The following is a 24138-nucleotide window of genomic DNA, read 5'->3' as shown; positions in this document are numbered from 1 at the left end:
TTATTATCCAGATGTGGAAAATGATGAGGAAGCAGATTTGCAGAATGCTGCAAATGATTTGCACAACCTAGGAAAGGAAACATCTTGAAAACAGTTCCAGAAACTGATAACAAGAACTTTTTTTAATGTTACAAAATACCATCTACCTGATTTTATGAGAAGATAAAAAAATTATCAAATGGGGCTGGAGAGATGGCTCAGCAGTTAAGAGCACTGGCTGCTCTTCCAGAGGTCCTGAGTTCAATTCCCAGCAACCACATGGTGGCTCACAGCCATCTATGATGAGATCTGGTGCCCTCTTCTGGCCTGCAGGCACACATGGAAGGAATGTTGTATACATAATAAATAAATAAATCTTTTAAAAAATTATCAAATAAGGCCAGTTCCAGCATGCATGCATTATCCCACCCAGTGTAAAATCTGTAACTGAGTGTGAGTAAACGTAAACACACACACACACACACACACACACACATGCATATAGTAGGCAGGCTACAGATAGGGGTTTTATCATGGATAATTATCTTATATTTTTCTAGATGTACATAAATTCTTTAATGATTAAAAAACCTACAACTTCTCAAGCCTTCCTACTTCATCTCCAGTTTAAGAACTGTTCAACTCAAATCCACCTGTAACTTGACCTTTTTATAATCAGAGGACTCAGGCATAAAACACCTTCCCACCAGAAATTACAACTACAACCCACGATCTTCACAAGCTCTCAAATCAAGACCTATCAATCAGATTGTTTCTAAAGCCACACACTTAGAAGATCCAGTTTTGTCAATAGTCGTTTTTTTTCCTTTAATCCTTGCCCTCATTGGTTTGCTTCCTTTTAGTTTTCCAAAGATACTTTATCTGTGGTTTAAACTACACAATTAAGTTTCTAATTTAGAGTTTCAGTTCCATCCTATGCTTCAGTTTCAAATCCTCTTATCTAAATGTTCTACTAGACATTTACAAGTAAGCATCTCTGCTAGGGTTTGGACATGGCCTGACCCTAGAGGATCACGTCCTAGAGTTGGTCATGAGAATGGTAAAGATAGTGAAACATTAAAGAGTTGAGGCTCTGGGGATCTCTAGGCCCTGGAGGCACAGCCTTCACAAATAATTTACTGTTGCTCCATGGCAGTTCTGGCTCCCATGGGACTAGATTAAGCACCCATGAGCTGTAGACAGCAGCTCCTTCCAGCTGTCTGGCTTCCAGGCCCACCACTCATCTCTTCCTCCAGCACAAACTTGGGCCATAATATCATCTACTATGTTGTGATTTATCTAGAAAGCCTTGACTAGAGGCTGAAAAAGTAGAGCTACTCAATCTGGGGCTTTGAGTCTCTAAATCTGTGAGCTAAACAAATCTATTCTCTCCAGAAGTAACTTACCTTAAGTACACAAAACAGACTGAGTCAAGTATAGTTACTATAAAAAATAAGTATTGTTAAGCCAGTTATTGGGGGGAACCACACCTTTAATCCTAGCACTCCAATGCAGAGGCAGATGTGTCTGAGTTCAAGGCCACCCTAGTCTATAGAGGAAGTTTCAGAATAGTCAGGACTACACAGAGAAACTCTATCTCGGATAGGGGGAAAAAAAAGTATGCTTAAAACCCGAATAAAACTTCTTTAAACACTCTCCAATCTATTTCATTAAAAGTCAGCAAACCAAGACCATAGAGTCAACCACAACTTGCCCTCAATCCATACTGTTGATCACAACTAATAAATGACCAATCCCTGCTATGTCATGCTCCAAACCCACTCACTCAGCTAACCTGCACTCATTCTTCATGCATCTTCAAGGATCTCTCTCTGAGGAAAGCTTGACTCTTCTCTCATCTTTCCCTGCCCCTTTCCCAACATTCAACATCTCCTTTATTCTTCCAAGTGGTTTGTCCTTATTTTTAGGTGCCATTGTTTGCATACATCTATTTTGTGAGCTCAAATTTGTATCTGAACATGGCAGGATTCAAACAGTTGCTAAATAAAAAGTAATCTTGTGATTGCACACACATGTAATCTTAGGTTCAGGGCTGAGGCAGGACTAAGAGGTCAAGGCTGGTCTAGGCAAGACTCTCAAAAAATAAAATAAATCTCGTTTGAAATATGTAATAAATATACTTTAAACTTACCATCAAACTACAACAAAATAGTGTAACATACATACCAAACACTGGTTTTCAAACATCAGACAACAGCAATGCAGGGTGTGACTGATACCGCAGAAAGGAAACACTGCTTGCCAGCTACTTCCAGGTCACAACACAGGATAGCAAAGTCTGGCAGTCACAGTGAGTTTTGTAAACAAACATTCATATTACGGGACAGAGTATTAAAGGGAGAATGCAAAGACAGTAAGAGCTCCAGAGGGCTGAAGGAGGGTTTCCCTAGAACTTTTAGCTAAAAACAGACTGTGCACCTGAGGCTGGAGAATTAACCAGACAGCAGTGTACCAAGCAGTATTTAAGGCCAAACAAGGTTTGGAATAGTTCACACTCTCACTGAGCAGAGTAGGGAAAACAAAACGTCCTTGTTGTGGCTCATCAGGCAAGAGCCAGCTCTCTGGAAAAGTGCACATCAAGTAATAAAGAAAAACTCAACTGTGGGCAGACAATTAAAGATGAACATGCAAAGGAGGAAAATCTGACACTAACTGGGAGAAAAAGGACAAGTGTAGACCTAGAAGCAATACACTGAAAAAAATAACAATGAGAATCGGAGCAGAAAGACTGTGAAGTCACAGTGTAATGGTGTGTGATGGTTGATCTTGGTTGTCAAGTTGACTACATCTAGAATCAGTGAAGACCCAAGCAGCTGGGCCACTTGTGAGGGATTTTGTTGTTTGGGTCATTTGAAGTGAGAAGACAGTGGGAGCCCACAGATGTTGAGTCCTGCTCTAATGTGGAGGTCCTTCTGTCTATGTGCTGCTTTTATTGGTTAATGAATAAAGAAACTGGCTTGGCCTATAGCAAGGTAGAACTTAGTTAGGCGGGAAAAGCTAGGCTGAATGCTGGGAGAAAGAGGGCAGAGTCAGAGAGAAGCCATGGAGCTGCTGCTAGAGATAGACGCTGTAACTTTGCTGGTAGGCCACCTCATGGTGATGCACAGATTAATGGATATGGGTTAAATTAAGATGTAAGAGTTAGCAAATAAGAAGCTAGAGCTAATGAGCCAAGCAGTGATTTAAATAATATAGTTTCTGTGTGATTATTTCGGGTCTGAGCAGCCAGGCGGCCAGGAAACCAACAAGAGGCCCCTCTTACAACACTGTTCCACCTTGACTGCAGGTCAGTTTGACTTTATTTTTACTCTTTCAAATAAGTTGACAACAGGTGTGGCTACAACCAAGATATCCTGACTGAGGGTGTGTTTACTTGGTGTTTTAAACATTAAGACGGCCCAAAGAGGTGGATCTGCTCCACCCTGACCAAAGGTCAAAGAATTCAAGCCTATTCCTGCTCCTTCTTTAAAATAGAAGGTTTGACATAGGGAGTGGCTGCCTACAGGATACTTGGTCTAAGCTGTATTCACTGCATATACTTCCCAAAAAACCAGAATGCTTAACTCGGGAAATAGTGGCTTGATATCTCAAGTACTGAAGCAATGAACTGTTCTGGTTGTCTTTGTGTCATGTTAAAGTGGTCTTTTGCCTTCTCTCACTTTGAATTGGGGTATATAAACATATAAAAATAAACACAGGCAGATTCAGTATTCATTGAGTTGTCCTCCGGGTACTATCCTATGTCTCTGTATTTCTTTGTAGCTCTGTCTATTCTGCCTAACATTTCTAATGCACGCATCCCTACCCTAGAACGTATGAACCCATTGTGTCTGGACTGCAACAAATGTAACCCCAATAAATGGTCTACGACAGAAGACCCATCTTAAGTCCAGATCATGTAAGGACAGGAGACCCGCCCTAAATCTGGGCTACACCTTCTTATGGTAGCCTACATCAAAGGACATGGAAGAAAGCTTTTGCTTTTAAACTGCTTGCCGTCACTCTTGCTGACAAGTTCATTGATCCTGCTGCTGAGGCATTCCTCACTGGAATTAAGAACCTAACTCTACAGGATTCCAGCACAGACTGAAGACCAGCCAAGACACTGAACATCATGGATTGAACAACTACCAGATTTTGAGCCTTTTGTTATGGTTTTGGTCCCTTTAAGAGACAAGCCACACCCATTCCCCTCCCCATCCACTGAGGCAGGCTGATCTTCAGCTTCTAGCCTGAGCTCGTTCTCTCTCTTTTCCATCTTCCTCTTGGAGAGGCAGCTTCGTTTCTACCTCCCCACTTCTCTGCTTCCCCCCTTCTCTGTCTCTGTCTCTGTCTCTCTCTCTCTCCCCCCTTCACCCTTCCTCCTCCTCCATAACCCCCTGAATAAACATTCAACCTCACCCTGCATGTCGTGTCTATCCATGTTTCTGTCTTCTGCCCGCCCGCCATGTGTCTCCCTGCCTAGAACCAGTCATTGCTCAGGGACCAGCAGCTGTCTCTGCTTGGGGCCCACTGTCTGCTACCACATGGCCCGCCACCACTGCTCTGGGACCAGCAGCCATCTCTGCCTGGGACTGGCTGCTCCCAGGGCCCGCTGTCTGCCGCCACATGGCCCGCTGCCACCATTTGGGACCTATAGCATTTCTGCTGTCTACTGCTACGGGGATCTGGCAGCATTTTTAAAAAAGAACAACACTTTTCCATTAGGAGACAGCCACTGTTGGACAAGCTAGCCTACAGCATGGAAGCCACTCTAATAAATCCCCTTTTAATATACATTCCTCCACAGAATCCTGACACTGTGTTCCACACATACAAGGGTGAGGAAAACACGATCATGATAAAAGAAGAAACACTAGACACCAAAGACTAAAAGAGAACTTTAAGAAGGCAAGAAGGGGAACCCTGCAGGTGGGTAGATTAAGCAAATAGGAGTGGGTGGGGAAATGGAAGAGAGGAAGAGGTGAGGAGTCAACCAAAACCAAGGATTATGAAAAGCCATACATATGCATCATACTTGGTGAGCTATCTTAAAAACAAAAACAAGCCTAAGTATGAAAAGGTAGCCTGAACAGGTTATTAAAAGTCCAGGGCTGGGGGTGGGGAGTATCTCCTTATGGGCTGTTAGTCAGGGAGGTCCCTAAGGCCCCCAAAACAATAGATGTTATTACTGAAGACACCACATAGTCTGATCACAGGAACTGACATAGAGGCTTCCTCCCTGCTGGGCAGCCCTCAGAGTGATGGAAAGCACAATGCAAGTATCTGGGGTTAGACTGTCATCAACAGGTTTACTCATCTGGACTACATTACTAACCTGCCAGGCAAGATGTGCCCACTGATGCAATAGGAACAAATTACAGGAATAACCAATAACTTTCTAATTAGAACAAAAGGAAATTCACTCTGGTACTATAAACTGGTAAAAGGCTCCCATGGCTGGGAGGTCACAGGCCCTAGTGAAGTAACTACAGCTGTAGACTTATGGAATGAGATGCCCACCAAATTATCTTCTAAATTACTATGTTTAGTTCCACAGATCAATGCTGCTGTCAACTTTGATTAGACGAGTTCTTTTTTGCAATGGGCAGTGGTAAAATGCAGACTAAAACACGAACAGTGATGAGAATAACTAACTGGCTACTGAAGGCTTGAGAGACCTGTATTATCCCTCTAATTCAGGGACCATCAACAGAGGGGATAGGGTGGGATGCTGTGTTCTCTGCATGGCTTGGCATGACACTCCTGAACTCAAAGCAGCTGTAATCACCTATATGAGACCCATAGAAGACTGGGCTCATTAACATCTGTCTGTATTCATAGGCAGTTAAAAGTAGCTATGGAGTAGGGCTCCATGAGACCTCCCCACCACCAAAATCCATAAACAGTTAATAGTTGCTGAGGGAGTAAAGGAGGCTTCCTTTGCTCTATGGCCCTGTAAATAACCCCTCACCTATATTGTCTAAGCAACCCTGAGATTCACTGGGTCACCAAAAAAACAAAACAACTCATCAAAGTAGAAAGAGATGAATTGGAAAGTGGAAGGGAGTCACCAGAGTAGGAGGAGAACACACATAATAAGGTAATGGGGTGAATATGGTTAATACATTATATTCGTGTACAAAATTGTTGGGACACTATGTATAATTCCTGTATTAATAAAAACATTAAAGATGAGGGAAGCATTTCTAAAATGAAAAACATGCTAGATGTAGTAAGAGCAGATTGAAACCAAAGTGAAATTGTAAATATTAGAATATAAACTATCAAAGCAAAACAGAGGAATTAAAGAACAAGCAATCCCACAGTATCAGAATTTATTAAGCATACTGTGTGTGTGTGCAAGCGCGCATGCACAGGTAGCATAATTAATAAAACCTCAGGGTGATAAAGTGGGGTTCAACCTGAAGATCCAAAAAGCAAAATAGCCAGTCACTGGCTCTTACCTTTTCCTCACTCTGAAAAGGCAATCCTTCCTCCAAGAATCTCAGAATAATACTGTGTCTGAGAGCTTTTCCTCCCTGCCTCCCCTCATCTTATATTCCTCTGTAGGGCTGGGATTAAAGGCATGCACCACCCGACTTCTATGGCAACTAGGTGGCTACTGGGATTAAAGGTGTGTGACATTATGGCTACTGGGATTTAAGGTGTGTTTTATTGTGGTTACTAGGATTAAAGGTGTGTATCATTGTGGCTACTGGGATTAAAGGTGTGTGTTACCATAATCTGGTCTGTAAGGCTGACCAGTGGGACAGCTTTACTTATTAAAATACAATTAAAATGCCACTGTGTGTGTGTGTGTGTGTGAATGTGCGCGCGCGCACACGCGTACGTGTACACATGGAGCTCAAAAGTCAGCTGGGGTACAGAACCAAAAAAAGGAAGGCAAATAGTCCAGAACTGGTCCAGAATGTACCAAATCTGATGAAAACAGTGACAGCTCCAAGAAAATCCAATAAATATTAAGAAGAAAAACATTTTTAAAAACCACTAAAGCGAAACACAACCAGATTATTTGAAACAAAATGCAGGCAATCAGGAAGGGGTGAGTCCCTAATGCAGAGAGAGGAAGCCAGAACTCCCAACAGCTAGGCAGCCTGAAGCCAGCCATCAGTGCTAACAAGTCAAAGACAGAAAAGCATTAACAGCCACACATGCTAAAAAATATCTTTCAAAAATTAACACAAAATAAATTTCTTTTCACTAATCAGAGCTGAGGGTTCATCACAAGCTGATCATATAACTACGAAAAGAATTTCTTCAGGCAAACAAAAACAGTAACAGATGGAACCTGGACCTACCAAAGTAACAATGAATGCCTGAAATGGTAACACAACGCTGATATAAGAATATTTCTTCAGAGTCGCTTTTCAGAAAGAACTTTAAAGAAGCAATTGATTAGACTCTGAAGTGAAATGCATGACAGAGAGAACAAAGATGTGGTGGGTTAGCAGTTAAAGCCAATCATCAGATGTCTACATTGTGTATGGAAACATTCTGTGTGAAGCCTGTGCTGAGCTAAAGCTACAAACCCTACAGTGGCCACTAGGAAGCAAAACAGAATCAACACTAATAATGAGCAGTGGGATACAGGCAGGTGTCATCCTCTCAGGGCAAAGACGGAGGCTAAGGCTCACCCTCACAGTGAAGGGTGACAATAGTATGGCAAACAGGACACAAATGCTGGCTCCTCCCTTCAGTGCAGACCTGCTGCTTGACTTACTAAGTCTAAAAATACCACAGCTATCCTAACTGCTCTCCAAAACAATAGCCAGTTATATTAAGAAGAATGAGCATTCCTAACAATGACTAAGATACTTGTTTTCTGATAGTTTCTGGCTTTTTACACTCAACTCCTAAGTCAACCCATTCTTCCATGTACAAGATACAGTGTGTTCTTGCCTTCATAAAATTCTCTTCCCAGCGCTACTAGCCAGTCTTTGTGTATGGTGGATCTGCTGTCCACTGGATGCCAGCAGCACCTACCCAGTTGTGAAAATCAACTCTCCAAAAGTCATCACACTTACCTGGTGGAGCAAAGCTAACTTTAGCACTTGAGACTGTGGTGCTTTGCATTACAATTAAAAGCACACAAGTTTATGGCCTGGGTTAACTCTAAGTACTAGCAACATTCAACTGCCACTCCCGAAGTGTCTAAGTAACAGTAGTTAAGACCCCTGTGCCCAAGTGTCTTGATCTTGCACTCACTCAAGAGTTCACGAACAATCCAAGGCCAGGCCTCAGTTATCTCTCAACATTCCTCAAAGGCCGTATCAAAACCAAAACCTTTATTTACTGAGCTGAACAAACTGTAAGGTGAAGGGAAATTTCAAGCACATGAAATTGAGGGGCATGTGCTAACAAGTGACATCATCCAATGAAGAGCAGGGTCACCTAAGCAGGAGCTGTTTGAAGTTAACCCATATCTGTTTTCTTGAACAGCCATAAAAAAATGTCACTGGTCTTTCTACCACATTCCAGGTTTGGTCTCTCTTCTGAAGTATGTCTGAATCCAGCCAGTCACTGGTATTTCAAGTATCAGCATGGGCTCCAATGACAGACACTAAATATGAACTCTTTGTTACCATCTTCAAACTCCCCCTACAGCAACTGCAAATACAACTTCAAAAAGAAAATACACAAACTAAAATCATACTGTCAGGACCATAAAGTCAGGTTCTTAATATTACGCATAACCCTCTACAAGACAGTTTCTAAATAAAAGCGCATTAGAATTTTAGCCCAGAGAACAAACTTCTCTTTATTACAGGCACCTGCAACTCCTGGACGCTAGCAGTACATTACTGAAAAGCAATGACGTAGTAAGACTCTGCCCCGGGCTGCCTGGAGCAAAAGTACATGAATGGATCTGTTCTGTAAAAGGTGTGGTGCTTGGCTCACACAAGAAACCCCATCAGCCTACACAGAGGCTATTCAATCACAAGATATAATTAAAGAAATTATTAAAAATAACAAATGCGAAATACAAAGATTTCCAATTTAGAAAATCAGAAAAAAAAGGTGGAGCCTTCACCAATTATGCAATAACTGGAAGATAGTGCTGTACATCAGTATGGTACTATCCAAAAAGCAACTAATAAGACAGGTTTAGTTAATATCAAACCTGGAAATGTTACACTCAGTCATCCATATATTTGGAGTTTAAAGCTGACCAATAGAGTAGGAGAGAATCTAAGATTAACCAAGAACCTAAAGGAATAATCACCATTAATGGTTTGGGACAAATAAAAAGAAATAAAAAGTGGGGAACCACAACTACATGGAATCTAAAACACAGACAGTAGACATTTTTAAGAAACAACTCTACATATGCTCTAAGACTGAGGAGAAAAATGCTAGAAAGAATTAAATTGCTTCACACATGTAAATTCACAATTCTCACGCTATCACTACACCTGTCAGACAAAGTATTTAAAGTAACCTGTCCAACCTTACAAACTTGGAGAACCTGTCCTGAAAAGGGACCACTGAATCCAGTTACATCCCTACCTAGCTGAGACAGGTGCAATGCAGTGCTTAGGGGAAGAACTCAAAACCCTGAGATAGTACAGTACACCAAAAGGTACCAGCGTCCACTTTCTCCTGGCCTAAGGCCTTCCCTGTCTGAAAAGCTGAAGTCCTAATAGCTACCAGACATGCCTATATCCCCACCATCCATCTCCTCTTCCCATCTTCCTACCCCGCCCACAAACAACGAGGAAAGCCGACGACGACACTCTCTCTACACAAAGACGTTTAGAACTGAGACTTGAAGAGATCTGCTCGGAACCAGGATGCAAAGTCGAGGTGGGTCAGATGGGGGCTCTGGCAAACCAGAAACACAAAAGCCAAGCAGTTTCAAGAGAAGGACAGTGTTTAACAATCTGAATAGGGCAGGCAACCAGTGGTAGAGAACGAAGAGAAAATCCGATGAGTGTCAACCTGAAGACTTTCTGGTCCCCAGGCCACTGCGCTGGAATGACAACTGGGCCTTAGAGGCAATGCTCCAACAGTATGACCAATGCCTTTTTCAAGTAAGCTAATTCAAATGGCTTCTTGATTCTTGCAGCCAAATAATCCTCAAGCCATTAAGGAAGGTCAAAGAAAAAACACCAAGTAAGCAGTGGCTAATACAAAATTGCTAAATTTCTCCTTTTGGCAGTCCTGTTAATAATCCATATATTCCAAATGCTGAGCTTCAGGGAGTTCATTTCTTTCTGGAAGGATGAGCAAAAAAAAGGGAAGGGGGAATATATGGATCTGCCCCACTTGCTTTTAAAATTGTAAAGCACTTTTCCCTTGTGCTAACAGTGCCAGTCTGGATACCCTCAGCTAACACTCAAGCTAGGCCCCTAAGAGTTTCCTACCCTGCCTCAAACAGAGTGGCTGCATTTTTTTTTTTAACCACTTGGTCCACTTCACAAAAAGAAAAACAAACAAAAAAGTCTCCATAAGTAATTAATAAGTTAAATTAAATAAGTAATAAATAATAAGTTAAATAAGTTACTCCAATTGCTTTTCAAGCATGAGACAGAGCAACCATTGCCCTCCAAGTTGGAAAGCCTGGCCGCATAGACTAGCGACAAAATAGCCTTTCTCTGTGCCAAGACGAATGGGAGGCAACTTCTGTTATCTTCCTTTACCCCTTCACCTAAGTTTTTCACATCTTCGTGTGTGGCTAAGACGTCCCTACTTAGGATGGAAATTCCCCTTTAAACAACCTGCTACATTACGATTTACATTGGTAGGGTTCCTTCCCCAGATACTCAATCTTTGGAATTAAAGTAAAAAGTACCATCCTTCCTCCCAGAGGATTTCTTCTGCTGCTAGACTTAGCCCCGGAATGCAGAGGCTAGAAAAGGCTAGAAAAATCTCTCACTGTAGTTCTGGGGCCTTGACTGCAGTATGTATAGTCAACAACTGAGAAAAACCACTGGCCACAGGGTATACTGCAAATTCCTTTTCCGATCCATTGAGCAGAGCAGTTGAGCATCAATTGCAGCTCAGCCTGTGAACCCGCTTCTTCCCCAATTCCCTAGGATCCCTTTATGTCTCATAAGTCAGTTACTGACAGCAGAACTAATTGTTCAATTCACTGTCAACCCGTGGCTCACAGTTCTTCCTGAAGAACACATCAAGTATGAATAACCAGAATATTCCTTGAAAAGTGCTCAAGTATTTTGAAAGATTAAGTGGCACTATCTGAAATGACATCAGTCATAGCAGGCATTAGGCTGCCATTTACAAAATAATAAAAAGAAGCTCAGACATTAAAACAAAATCATCTTTGCATAAAAAAAATACTCCATCTTCCCTGAATACTCTATGTTCGAAGTATTTTCATACATAAGAAATTTGAGTCTCAACATAAATAACAACGCTAACAAGGTGGGAAGAAGCAAAGGAAACAGGCGTTTTAGAAGCAACTGAGAAATTACAAAGCTAAAAAGAACTGCGAATATTAATTCCAGGATGCGTCAAGGCCATTAGCGACGTGTCTCAGCGGTATTGCTCACCACCCAATAAATGCCTTAATGCCTGAAGCTAAGCCACCTCCAACTGATAGGGTTTTTTAAGAGGGTAAGCAAAGTGAACGGACTGTCACCAAGCCATACCAGGGCTTTAGATTGTACTGTCACTGTGGTTTTAGCCAGACCATTTTCTATCTGATAGCGCAGTCCGGTTGCTTGGCCAGCCTGGGGGCGACGTGACAGCGATGCAAACAGCCGCACCTGAGGTTCGGGCAGCGCCGGGACCCGGGCTCAGGCGCTGACAGGGAAGGATGCTGCTGCGGACAAAGTGCACCGTCCTCCTCCCGCCCGCGCCCCCAACGCAGGGAGGCCACAGAGCCCGGCCGCAGTCTGGACCCGGCCCGCTGGCTCCCCGCTCCCCCACCCCGCTCACCCGGAGGCGCAGCCTCTCAGCTCCCGGGCATGTCACCCGCCCGTCACGGCCCGCAACGCCCGGTGGCGCGAGCCGCAGCGCAGCGGCGCCTCCCTCGCCCGCCCCGGCCTGAGACGCCACCGCCGCCGCCTCCCCACGCCGCCCACTCACTCTCGCGAGAGCAATCGCACCTCTCGCGAGAACGACCCCGTGGCCGAGCCCGCGCAAAAGGAACAAGGGGGGGTTAAAAAAAAAAAACTTCCCACGTGCTCTTGAGGGCAAAGCTGCGGGCTGCCTGTCACGTGACACCGAGACGCCCTTTCTATTGGCCAGGTGCCCCGTGGCCCGTGGGAGCTTTTAACGCGAAGCTGACCTACGAACTCTCCGCTGACGTCTTGCGCGCTTCCTGGTCCGTTGCCTTGGGAACGGCTTAACCCTTTCCACCTGCAAAACACCCTAGCCTAGCTCCCTTGCCTTAGACTGTCTGCCTTGGGCCGCCCCGCCTCCCAGGGGCTGGTTCCCCACATCGACTGCCCACTAGATGGGGGTCCAAGACACCATCCATCCTTCAGAATGGCTCTGCTCGGTTCCCAGCACCTTCAGGGAAAACCACGCGTCACGCGCCAGGCCTCGGGCCCTATCTGAACCTCCAGTCGGTCCAAGGGGAGCGCTCCCCCCATGTGGCATCGAAATTGGGAAATAAGACCCCGATCACCAAGAAGCCAAGCCTCAGGTGACAAGCTGTGTGACTCCCGTTTAAATCAGAAGGACCCGTGCAGTCAAGTTGCATGGTCCCCTCAAGGACATCCGTTCCTCAGATTGGCTGATTGATGAGAAAGACATACTGGACTGTACCCTTTCTCCTTTTGGTTCTTCCTCTTCAGGAGAGAGGGATTAGTCAGGAAGAATGCATTCTGTTTTCCTACACGTGTTAGGCATTATTACCAGTTGTCTACTGAACTATGATGAAGACAAATAGTCTAAGTTGTTGAGATCTGTAGGGAGAGGGGGAATGTCTGTAGGTGTTAAACAATTGAGCCACACCTTGGGAGTGGTGCTCTTGGTGGGGAAGGGAGGTTCAGGCAGTGCTTTGGGTAACAGCCCTGCAAGAAATGGAAGAGAAGAGCATTTCTAGCAAAAATAAGGCTACTTCACAGATCGAAGACTGGAATCAAATCTAGCGTATTTGAATGACAGGAAATAAACCTGCAAAGATACTAGAGGCTAGATTCCCTACAGCCTTTTTAACCAAGAAAGGAATTGGAAAGCTAGTCTACAGTGGAAAGCGTTGAAGACTTACAAAAAGGGGGAAATACCCATAATTAACTTAAAAAAATAGTAAGGGCTTCCCCGTAGCTAACGAATTTTACAGAAGTCAAAGGAGAAGCAAGGGATCTTATACTGAGAAACTCAGTTTCAAGTGACCTTGACATTCTCCAAAATCTAAGTAAGCACCTGTGCTGCCTCCTCCCTTCTGTTAAAATATTTCTCCTACCTAATAGGAATAAATGGAAGGTTTTGCTTTTGTTGTTTTGTATTTTTCTGTTTTAACTACTTGAGAAAACAAATGGCCAGAAAGGGTTCTCACCTTTGGTTTTCTTCCCTACATTTTCACTACACAGGTACCTGCATCTTTAAGTTAGTTCCAAGCAAAATGGAATATAAAATAATGTTTCTTGTAGATATTTATTAGAGTGAGATTTGAAAAAATAGAAGTTGGAGGCTGGAAAATAAAGAGTTTAATAAAACAAAACCAGGAAGTCTTCCATTGTGAAACCCTCCCACTAACTATGGACTAAATCAAGGCTCTTTATGGTCCTGAGTTTCAACTTCCTGGTACATAAAACAGTGCAATTCGCTCTCCACACAGGGTGGTGAAGACAGAATTCCATTTTGTCATGCGGGCACTGGCAGAGGAGGTCGGGAAGGGAAATGAACTTTTATGAAAGACAGAAGAGTCAACAAGCAGCACAAGCCAACTTGAGAACCTGTAACTGATGGAGGCAGATACCAGGAATGCTTTCCTAAGAAGTGCTGGCCCCGGGGTGTGAAAACGGAAGCACCACCACCTGCTTGGCCTCATAGTCCCTTTCTCTGGAGCCACTGTGAGTCTGTGTAGCATCCAAAACATCAAGTGTGCCTGGTCAGAGTAAGAACAAAACTGCAAGTGGTCCTCTTGGTTTTAATACAAAGAGTTAAGTTACTTTTTAAGAAGAGGAAAACGTGTCAGAAATATTATTTTAACCAGACAGTTAGTTAAAATACCCAATAAGGCCAGTTTAAAGGCTGGTTTGGAGTGCGTTTCGAAATGTCTGCAGCTCTCAGGATGATTAATTGAAGCAGCTGCTTGGTGTTGCTAATTTAGATGAGCAGAGGGCTCAACTCTACCATCCTAACATATTAACAGGATCATAAATCATCCCGACTTACTCTAGTAGGGAAGTGGTTGTGGTCCCTTTTGCTTGCTGTTTGGAGTAAAATGTAAGATCTCCTACAGTGGTCCTAGTTCTTAGATTCTTTTAAAACATCTCACACACACACACACACACACACACACACAGTTTTACTCTAATATAATTTACATGCCATGCAGGTGCATGTTTTCTGTATAGTCACAGAGCTGTGCAGCTATCACTGTAATCTAATTCTCAAAATAACTTAGTTCTCCTATTTAAAAAAACTGCCTATTAGCAACCAATAATCCTCTATTTCACCCTCAGCCCTAAGCAACTGATAATCATCTTTGTTTCTATAAACTTACCTAACCTGGGTACTTAATATTAATGAAATTAAATTGTAATATGGTCTTTTATGTCTCAATTTATCCACTTAGCACATTATTTTTCAAGGGTCACCCATAGCATGACATCAGTTTTTCATTCATTTTTATTGACAGATGATGATTCAATTCTGTGCGTCTAGAACATTTTATTGATCACTGTATTAGTCGATAGACATGTGGATTACTTCTACTATTGTGGACAATGTGTGTTGAACATTTCACCACATATTATGTGATATTGTTTCCCATTCTGGTGGCGCACGCCTTTAATCCCAGCACATGGGAGGCAGAAGCAGGCAGATCTCTGTGAGTTCAGGGCCAGCCTGGTCTACAAGAGCTAGTTCCAGGACAGGCTCCAAAACTATAGAGAAACCCTGTCTCAAAAATACAAGACAAAACAAAAACTATGTAACACATTATAGGGCTGACGAGATGGCTCAGCAGTTCGAGCCCTGGCTGCTCTTCCAAGGGACCTAGATTAGGTTCCCAGGACTCACATGACAGCTAACACTGCCCACCACTCCAGTTCCAGCAGACCCCATGCCCACTTCTGACCTCTGTGGGCACTGCATGCACCTGGTGCACTTATGTGGATGCAGCGAAGACACATGCATAACAAATAAATCTTTCTAGAATTAAAAACACATAAATTTCTCTAGCATACAAAGTTGTTACTTGAGTCCAAGCATGCTTTCTCTGTTCCTACAGCTTTTCATTTTTAGCCTGTTCTGCTGAGCATGTGTAGTACATTCACAGGAATATCTGTGCTCAGACCATTTACATGTGACCCTGTCATTCACCTGCTTAAAATCCTCTGGCTCTCCCCATGGCCTGCCTTGACTTCTTGGCTCTCATGTCATTCTCCCTTTCAGCTTCTCAGACCAGGAGCAGGCTCTGCCTCAGCCCCTCCCCTCAGACAGTGCCTTCAGTAGCTTTGCCTGTATACACCCTTCATCTAGGACCACCCAGAACCCGGGGACTTTCAGCTCTGCTGTCACTTCTTCAGGAACCCCTGTCCTAAGTCCCTGCATGAAGTGCATTCCCCTTTATGGAGGACTCTGCATTCTCTCTGAAGCATCTGTCAACACAGAACGGTTTTCGTTTGTGTGGTTATATTTAACCAGGGCCTGTCTCTTCCACCAGACCAAAGGATCAGAGCAGGAATCACATCTATATTTCTTAGCAGTGACTGGCACATAATAGGTACTCTGTAACTACTCATAGGATGGAGGAGGAAAGAAGGTGGAGAGAAAAAACAGAGGTCTTCTCCATGACTATTATGTTTTTCTTGACTTAAAAGGAACCATCATTAAGATCTGGGTAAAATTATAATCTAAACTTGTGCTGGGCTAAGGGCAACTGATGCGAAGGGCTGCTGTAGGCTTGTTCCAAATCAAAGAAGAATCCGAGTGTGCCAACCCCCAGAAAAGGAGTGAGAAGGAGGTCAGTGTACAAAAGACCGAAAACAGCCTGCTGCCAAGTTAGAGAACACAGTCTGAGTCTAAGGACACCTATGAAAGCATCAGAGAAGCCCTCTCCTTGCCCTGGAAAATGTTTGGTTTTTGCTTTTGTTTATTATAGGCCAGAGAATTGAACTGAGGGCCTCAGGAACTCTGGGCTATGGCCATCCCCAGCCCTGTTTTTACTTTCTGTTCTGAGACAGAGTCCCACTAAATTAACCCAAGCTTGGGCTCCTCAGGCCTTACCCTCCTGACAGCTGGAATTACAGGCCAGGCCTGGCTCCACAGGGATATTATAGCGGACTAAGTTTTTAATGGTCAAATCAGTACTGTCCTCTCCGTTGTCTTGTAATTAGTGGAAATGATGCTTTCACTTGTAGACGTGGTCCAGTGGAGCCAAGATACTTGGGCGATAGGCACATAAAAGAATTATGGCCCAGCAACATTGAATGATCACATCCGGCACTAAATGTTATAGTTTATGCTACAATCAAGTAATGAAGTCTGGCCCTGCCTTCCAGTGAAACTGAGCATACTACACAAAACTGACTCCTGACTTAATCCCCCGATGCCATCCTGACTACAAAGGAAGGCATCATCTTTCCCCAGAAGCTTTGGAGCTTTACACCAGCAACCTTGGATAGCCAAAGCAGATTCCAGGTCGCTTCCTGTTTGAAAACTTGACTCTCCCCTTGGCTGAGTGGCTGGATTCCTCCCTGAGCCATGCTGCATGAGTGATGGACCCAGCTGTCAGTTCACTTGTAAGAGCCATGTCAAGTCCTTGTACACATCCTTCAGTTCTTATATTTGTTTTTTGTTTTGCTTTGTTTTATGGGCGTAAGTTAATACATACTCATTGTGGTGAAAATTCAAGAAAGGAAAGTGAAACCCTCTTGTATTGTGGCTGCTTTGCATGCATTATTACTTGATAATAAGCCGATGTAAGGATTCGGTAAGTAGAAAGATAAAAATTATATAGACCATTTCAATATATTAAGGGCTTTCTAAATTGAAGTGATGAAGTTTTACAGTATTTTTGTTTGTTCATTTCTACTTTGTTTGAAGTTGTGGGGTCTTGTATTCTACCACTGAGATATCCCCTTAGTCTCTATGGCTTTGTTCTAAGACTGTACTATAAGTGTTAGTGTTCCATTGTTGTAATAAAATATCATTCATGACCAAAAACAATTTAAAAACAAAACATTATTTTAGTTTCCAGAGGGCTAGAGCCAATTAATGGCCTGGTGGCAAGAGCAGGAAGTAGATCACATTTTGTTCGCACACAGGAAACAGAGCAAAAGACAGCAAGAAGTGGTGGAGTGAGGTATAAACCATCAAAACTTGTGTGTGTGTGTGTGTGTGTGTGTGTGTACATTTTGTGTGTGTACATACATACATGTATCCATACGAATAACATACTTCTCCCAGCAGGACTCCACTTCCTTAACTTCTCCCAAACAAGAGTCACCGACTGAGCCCATGGCGGGAGGGACGTTTCTCACTCAGACCACTGCAAAGGGCCTATATATCATATTCCAACCTATTAGAACGTTTATAACTTATACAGCTAATTATTTTGTAGTAAGTCTCAGGACCTCAGCAACACAACTGCACCAGTATTAGAATATAACACTTATTAATGTTTTAATATATAGACGGTGGTCATTAAATACTCAAATGATTCTAAAACCATGCCTCTTCTTTCCATTTGTGTGTGTGTGTGTATATATACTGCATATATGTATTCGTGCATGCATGTGAAGTCTACAGAGGCTAGTAAAAAGTACCAGATTGCTGGGAGCCCCGATACATGAGTTGAGAACCAAACTCTGGTTCTCTTCAAGAAAAGCAAGTACTCTTAAGTGCTGAGCCATCTTTCCCACCCACCATGGTTGTATTAATAAATAGCACAGGGGCTAATACAGAAACACTGCTCCAAGTTAAAGCCTTCTTGACTAGAAAAAATTGAAGTGTTATTACATATCACACGCAAATATAATTCTCCTGATTAAATCATCAGAGTGTTAGCTAATCAGTAACTTGCGATGTATAAAAGTCAGGTGTATCTTCTTTGTAATGTGTAATTACCTAAAATCCAAAAGTAAGCATACTTGAAAGGATGTAGTCAATGCAGTCGCCTTTAACTTTCATTGCCCTGCTTACTTTAAATGGCCAGTATATACTGTAGCTAATTGTAGAACAGAAGCACAAAGCCGTGTAAAGAGATACTTTGAGACATCACAAGTTCAAAAAATTATGAAAGTTACCAAGAATTCCAAGAATACTTGGGGCTATCTAAATGGAAAAATAATGGCCAATTTTTCATTCAGTTTTTCAAGTATAGCTTTCTCAAAAGGTGAAATAAACATCGTTATCATGTGACTGCATGAGTTGTTTATTCTAAAAGATTCTAGATAACTCCCCTTAGACTATAGGTTCATGTGTCAAGGGCAGTTGTTTATTCTAAAAGATTCTAGATAACTCCCCTTAGACTACAGGTTCATATGTCAAGGGCAGTTGGTTTTTTGTTTGTTTGTTTGTTTTTGGCATGCCCTCGTAACCACCCTGTGAGACAGACAGAAGAACAGATCTTAGAGCAGGATGTTCCTGTGGCCACCATTCCCAGTCTTTGGTTGTTTCTTCTTTTCATGCTAGGAAGAGTGTCTTCATTCATTGGTTAACATGAAATGCCCACATGAGATGAGAGCTTTCCTGAGGGCCCATGAATGTGGAAGAGGAATGTTGTTTGTGCACTTCAGTCACTGGATGCTGTAAGTAAGTCTAGGGCAGAAGTAGCAGAGCTTGAAAGACACTCTGACTTTAGGAATTCTCTTAAGCCATTTATTTATGCTAGATAGGTTTAGTCCTGCTTGCCACCGTGTTTTGGTCCCTGTTTGTTTTAGATTCTTTGGGGACATCTTAAATAGACCTGGCTGCTTCCCACAATGGAGCTTATGAAAGCCAGTTCTATAGTCTGTCTCTTTGAACATGAAAGTAACCACCATCACTGGCCTGCCTCCTTCCCAGGTGAGTCTAGGCTCCTTGTCTGATGGCTGTGTCTATGGGAGAAGGAGTTGCATGAGCGTTAGTATAGTATAGTTAGTATAGTGTAGAACAAAAGAGGCACAGACTCTGCTAGTCTGAGCTAGTCATTCCTCACATTAACCAAGTGAGCTAATATCAGAGGGGAGGTGACTGGGAAACACATTAGATACAAATTGCAACCTGATTTTGTTCGACCTGAACCGATCATATAAACTGAGGTTGAAGGGCCAGCATGCAAGAAATGCCCCAAGCCTCTTTTCCTCTTCCAGGGGAACAAAAGACATTTTTGACTCAAATAAAAGGTGAAAAATAATAATTAGAACTGTCTTAAAATGAGTAAAAAAAAAAAACAAAAAACAAAAACAGACTGGCCCTGAACTCAAAGAGATCTGCCTCTACTTCCCACGGATGGGATCAAAGGTATGCACCACCAAGCCTGGGGAATGAGTTATTTTTTTTATGAAAAATAGCTATCAATTTTTTTTTCGGAGGCAGGGTTTCTCTGTGTAGCCCTAACTGTCCTAGAACTCACTCTGTAGACCAGGCTGACCTCAAACTCACAGAGATCTACCTGCTTCTGCCTCCTGAGTGCTGGGATCGAAGGCATGAACCACCACCACTCAGCCAAAATACTTCCTAGTATCTATAGTTTTTAAAAAATTATTCTTTGTAGAGCCCAAATGTATAAGCTCTTATCCTGTTATTTTATTGTATTCTGTTCATATTTTCACACTGATTTAAAGTTCTTCCTCTGTGTGTCTTTATACCACCTGCTCCGTTAGCGTAATGAGATCCCAGAGACCTTCTTATCTATGAACCTGTAGCCCAGTATAATGGATGCAACACGATTCCCCCAGACCTCTTGTTTAACAGTCAAAACCCTTGTAATTTTCTCTTTGCTGATGGCCAGCAGCTGACCCGAAGTCACCATGTAAGCTCCAGAGGGACCTGAAAGCTGTAGTAAACAAGGCCTCACTTGCATGTCTGGCAGGAAGACGCGACATTTTCAAATGGGAAAGGAAAGTCCCTGTTTTCAAGGTGTTGCTTGGGCTCCAGTGTTAAACTCTTCAAACTTTACTACGAGTTGACATGTTCTGTAGATTAAAAAACAAAACAAAACAAAACAAAAAAAACAAAATCCCACATTTCGTATTCATTTCACTCTGTGTGATTCTGAGACTTCCCCAGCAATTAAGTTCCCAGAATCCACTAATCTGCCGAGTTTCCTAGTAGCCTATTAAGTTTTTTCTTATTTTTCTTTCCATCCCGGCATCCTTGGAATCCTTGGAAGTACCTACAAGGCTAGCTCATCTCTAGCTGTTTGGTCACTGTTGTTTTTGATACAAAATCCTCCCATTTAGGTGCTACTAATGCCATTTTATAAGCGGGTTCCCCTCTCTGCAGAAACAAGTCCTATCCTTGAACACCACAAACACAGTCCAGACCCAGTCAGTTCTGTGCATGTGTTCTCCTCCTATCCATGATGATCCACATCCTCCCTTAGGCACAATGTTCTATGTCACTCCAGTTTCATGCTATGATGGAGCTAGTACTGGTCCTCTTGGGGTTTTGCCCAGTTTTGTTTTGAGACAGGATCTCACTAGGTAGTTCTGAACGTCCTGGAACTCACTGTGTAGACCAGGCTGGTCTCTGATTCAGAGATCCATCTGCCTCTGCCTCCCGAGTGCTGGGACTAATGGAGTGCACCACCACACCCAGCTGGTCCTCCAGTTTTCCACTCAAGAATGACAACAATCTATAGAGATAAAGCTAATTCTTTGCTTGCCCTGGGAAAGAAGTGCCTCCCAAATACTTGCTAGTCACAGGAGAAGATTCTGAACCCAGCCCCTCTCATCATTTGTCTACTTTGGCTAATTAATCTTTTATTTTCCCCCAATATTTGATAATTCCAGTTCTTAAAGTAATGAGATGTAAATATATACAAGACAGAAGTTGCCACTGAAAGTGGCAGGTTCTCAATGCTCTGTGCTATGCTTTGTGTCGCTGAGCTGCCTTTGTCATGGATCTGTCACTAAGCTCATTCCTAGAACTCTTACCGCACCTCTGGAGTGTTCCAGTAACACACGCTCACTTCTCTTTGAACCAGAGAAGCACAAAAGAATCTCCCGTGTAGTCAGGTGTCCTTTAATGCCACAAAATGTGGCTGCTATTATTCATTGCACTTCTCGGAGGACAACCCTTGGATTCATGTTCAAGGAGACTCTGTATTCTGTTTGGCTACTACAGTCACAGACATTGCCTGTTAGCCCTTCTTTTCAAGTCATTATGGGAAAGAGGTTATATAGATACTCTTAAAAGGAACCTGTTTTGGTGCTGTCTGTCTGTCAAAATGTCTCCGGATACCACAGCCAAGATGCTAGGCCACAGAAAAACAGCCAAACCCTAATATGTATCGTTGGTGCCGCCTTTCCCTCCACCAAGACAACCTTCCTCCATCCAACTTGCTTGTTCAAATGTCACTCCCTCTTATCTCAGGGCACACAATACCCATCAGCAACATTTCTAAATTAGTGGGCTTAATTATCCTTGCCAAACTTTGTAGCTATGGGATATACTTTGGGAAATTCTAAGGTAACAGGCATATTTTCTCAAAGAAGTGAAGAAGTTAAAATGCCATGATACCCAACTACAACCCTAAAGAATCCTTTGGATAACAACTTGGCAACGTCTTTCCCTGCAGTCCTTCACAAAGCTCTATGTGTGGCCCATCTTCTTGTCTTTATGAGAGCCTCACTGGGGATAGGTTTCTATAGCTCCTGATGTCCTCCGATTCCACAGTGGACTTCATTGGTTGTCTCTGCTTGATCCTTCCTGATTCAACTCTTCATACTCAGAAGGCATAGTTCATGTCATTCCAGAATCTCGACTCCATTAGAATCAGACATGCATCAGCAGGTAGAATCCACATGCGGGTGCGAAGAGGCCGACACTTTGTCTCTGCCTGCCATCTGGTGTCTTTGGGCACTCATAGAAAAGACTCAGTGTGGTGGTTTCCGTAACAAACATCTCCCTTAGGCTCAGGCATTTGAACACGCGGTCCCCAGCTAGAGGAACCATGTCACTGGGGGCAGGCTTTAAGACTACACAGCCACATTCTTCTTCCAGTTCAGTCTTTCTGCTTTGTGTGCACTGACAAAGATGTGTGTTCGGTTGGTACCTCGCCCCAGCATGATCTGGAAAGCCCCATTCCTGTCTCTCTTTCCAAACCCTGCCCACTCTGTCTCTAAACAAAGGCAACGAAAAGCCCAGTTCTGCATGCTTGGTGGCTATTGCAGCAGCTTCCTTCCCTGAAGCTGCCAGTCACGCAAGTACCCATCTAAAGCACTTCAGCTTTTGGCCATACATAGGCACAAAGCCAGCTCGTGTGGACACATCATCACCCCTTGTCTAGAACCTATATAATCTCCCTGCTTTAGTTCTGGGTGGGTGACTTCTCTGGCCTCCATCTTTGGGACTGGAGGATCTACCTGGGATTTGCTTTGCTCAAAGAACCCTGTTGTTACACTATTTTTAATTCAGATTGACCCAGCTTACTTCATTGGTGGAGAAACCTATTATGGGGTCAAGGACAGAAACCTTAGCAATGTGGTTCCTCAGCTTCCTGCTCCTGCTGCCTGCAGCCATGACTCCTGCATTGATGGGATCACTGTCTGGAAGAGTAAACCCAAATAAACTCCTCCTCCTAGGAGTTGCTTTGGTCTTGCTATTTCCTAACAGTAGCAGAAAAGAAACCTGCAATTTCCAGAGCCCTTTGTCCGCTGAGAGCTCTTTACTCATCAGCTTCGACAAATTTCTAAGAAATCATTTGTTAGGAGGTCTACATGAGCTAAATTCAGCCTGGGACACTGGTTCACCTATTTTACTCGCTTCTACCCAACCAATCTGATCCTGTGCCACTTATGCAGCCAGAAACTGAGCCTTGTTGATACCAGGCCTAACACAGAACTGGGAGACAGGCATTAACCGGAGTCCAAGCGTATCTCTGCTGACCCATAATATCTTCCAGCTCACTCTTTTCGCAGGGGCCATGCTAGTCTTCTCTGTAGCGTTCCAATTTTAGTATACGTGCAGCCGAAACGAGCACCTAATTCACTCCTTTTGTATGCTTTCTGGAGTCCTGACCTGTGAAATGGTGACCAAGCCAGGAGCAGACAAAGGAATACAATACTGGCAGCCTGGAGAAAAAAAGGGCTTCCAGGTATGATGTAGTCCAGTGGCTAAAGAAGCTAAGTTAGGTAGATATGAGCTGTGTGTGGTGGAATAAGTAGCGGTGGCTTAAAAAAGCAGAAGTCAATTTAGTGAACAACCAAAGAGAACTCTTCAGACAGCAGAAGGGCCAAGTTCATCAAAGGCAGAACTGCAGGCAGCAAGGTACCATGTCTCACAAGGCAAATAGCTTCCAGGTATGCCTTTTTGGGTACAACTTAAAGACCACATGTGCCTCTATCATTCAAAGCAAAGGGTTCCACTTCCGAAAAGACTTTAGATCTATGGCATTTAAGAGGCACAGAGGGACAGCTGTGTCCTAATAAATTTTCTATTTTGAGAGTCTGGCTCTCAAGAGGGCTTCATATGACCAGTCTGACACAGGCTAGGACGGAAGTTGGAAAGCTCAGCAAGTGTTGAGAGCTCCACATTTTCATCACTCTTATCTGGGACTCTCTGGCACTCTGCACCAAGCTGGGACAGGTTTCAGGTAACAGAGTGAAGTGAAAATCCAGGCTGGACCAGCTCAGCGTTCTGTATCCCAAAGATAGCACACAAATGCGTCAGGTGTCAAACAGTTCAACACCAAGTACGAGAGAACACCCCACATGCAGACCAGATGTAGCATCAGGGAATCCAGGCTCAAGACACTCAAAAATACAGGACAATATGACTTTTGACAAAGGTGCCAAAATTGCACATTAAGAAATGGACGCCAGGTGAGACTCTCTGTGAATTTGA

At 43.2% G+C, this 24138-nt stretch overlaps 1 protein-coding gene, 1 long non-coding RNA gene and 1 other non-coding gene across 6 annotated transcripts in view; 1 reads left to right on the top strand and 2 right to left on the bottom strand.

The window, feature by feature from the left end:
* Nucleotides 1–12032, bottom strand: part of Akap11 (A-kinase anchoring protein 11) — a 44338-nt gene extending 32306 nt beyond the window's left edge. For 3 of the 4 annotated variants that reach the window (XM_005370874.2, XM_005370875.3, XM_013355061.2), the window contains exon 1: nucleotides 11905–12032. The gene's annotated coding sequence lies outside the window, so the exon portion shown is untranslated. Of the gene's footprint in view, nucleotides 1–11615; nucleotides 11706–11904 lie in introns of those variants that run through there. The other variant, XM_013355060.2, reaches the window with a different exon arrangement.
* Nucleotides 12033–12335: 303 nt separating this feature from the next.
* On the top strand, nucleotides 12336–17481 carry LOC113455697. Its single transcript, XR_003376684.1, has 3 exons — nucleotides 12336–12616; nucleotides 13754–14032; nucleotides 16506–17481. It is a non-coding gene; the product is annotated as an uncharacterized LOC113455697 (long non-coding RNA).
* A 5686-nt stretch (nucleotides 17482–23167) lies between these two features.
* Nucleotides 23168–23275, bottom strand: LOC113455699. The gene has a single exon (XR_003376685.1). It is a non-coding gene; the product is annotated as a U6 spliceosomal RNA (small nuclear RNA).
* Nucleotides 23276–24138: the final 863 nt, after the last annotated feature.

The sequence above is a fragment of the Microtus ochrogaster genome, unplaced genomic scaffold, assembly GCF_000317375.1.
Source record: "Microtus ochrogaster isolate Prairie Vole_2 unplaced genomic scaffold, MicOch1.0 UNK88, whole genome shotgun sequence".
Classification (NCBI taxonomy): Eukaryota; Metazoa; Chordata; class Mammalia; order Rodentia; family Cricetidae; genus Microtus; species Microtus ochrogaster.
Note: the sequence above shows the minus strand (reverse complement) of the source record. Positions and strands in the feature narration are given on the sequence as shown.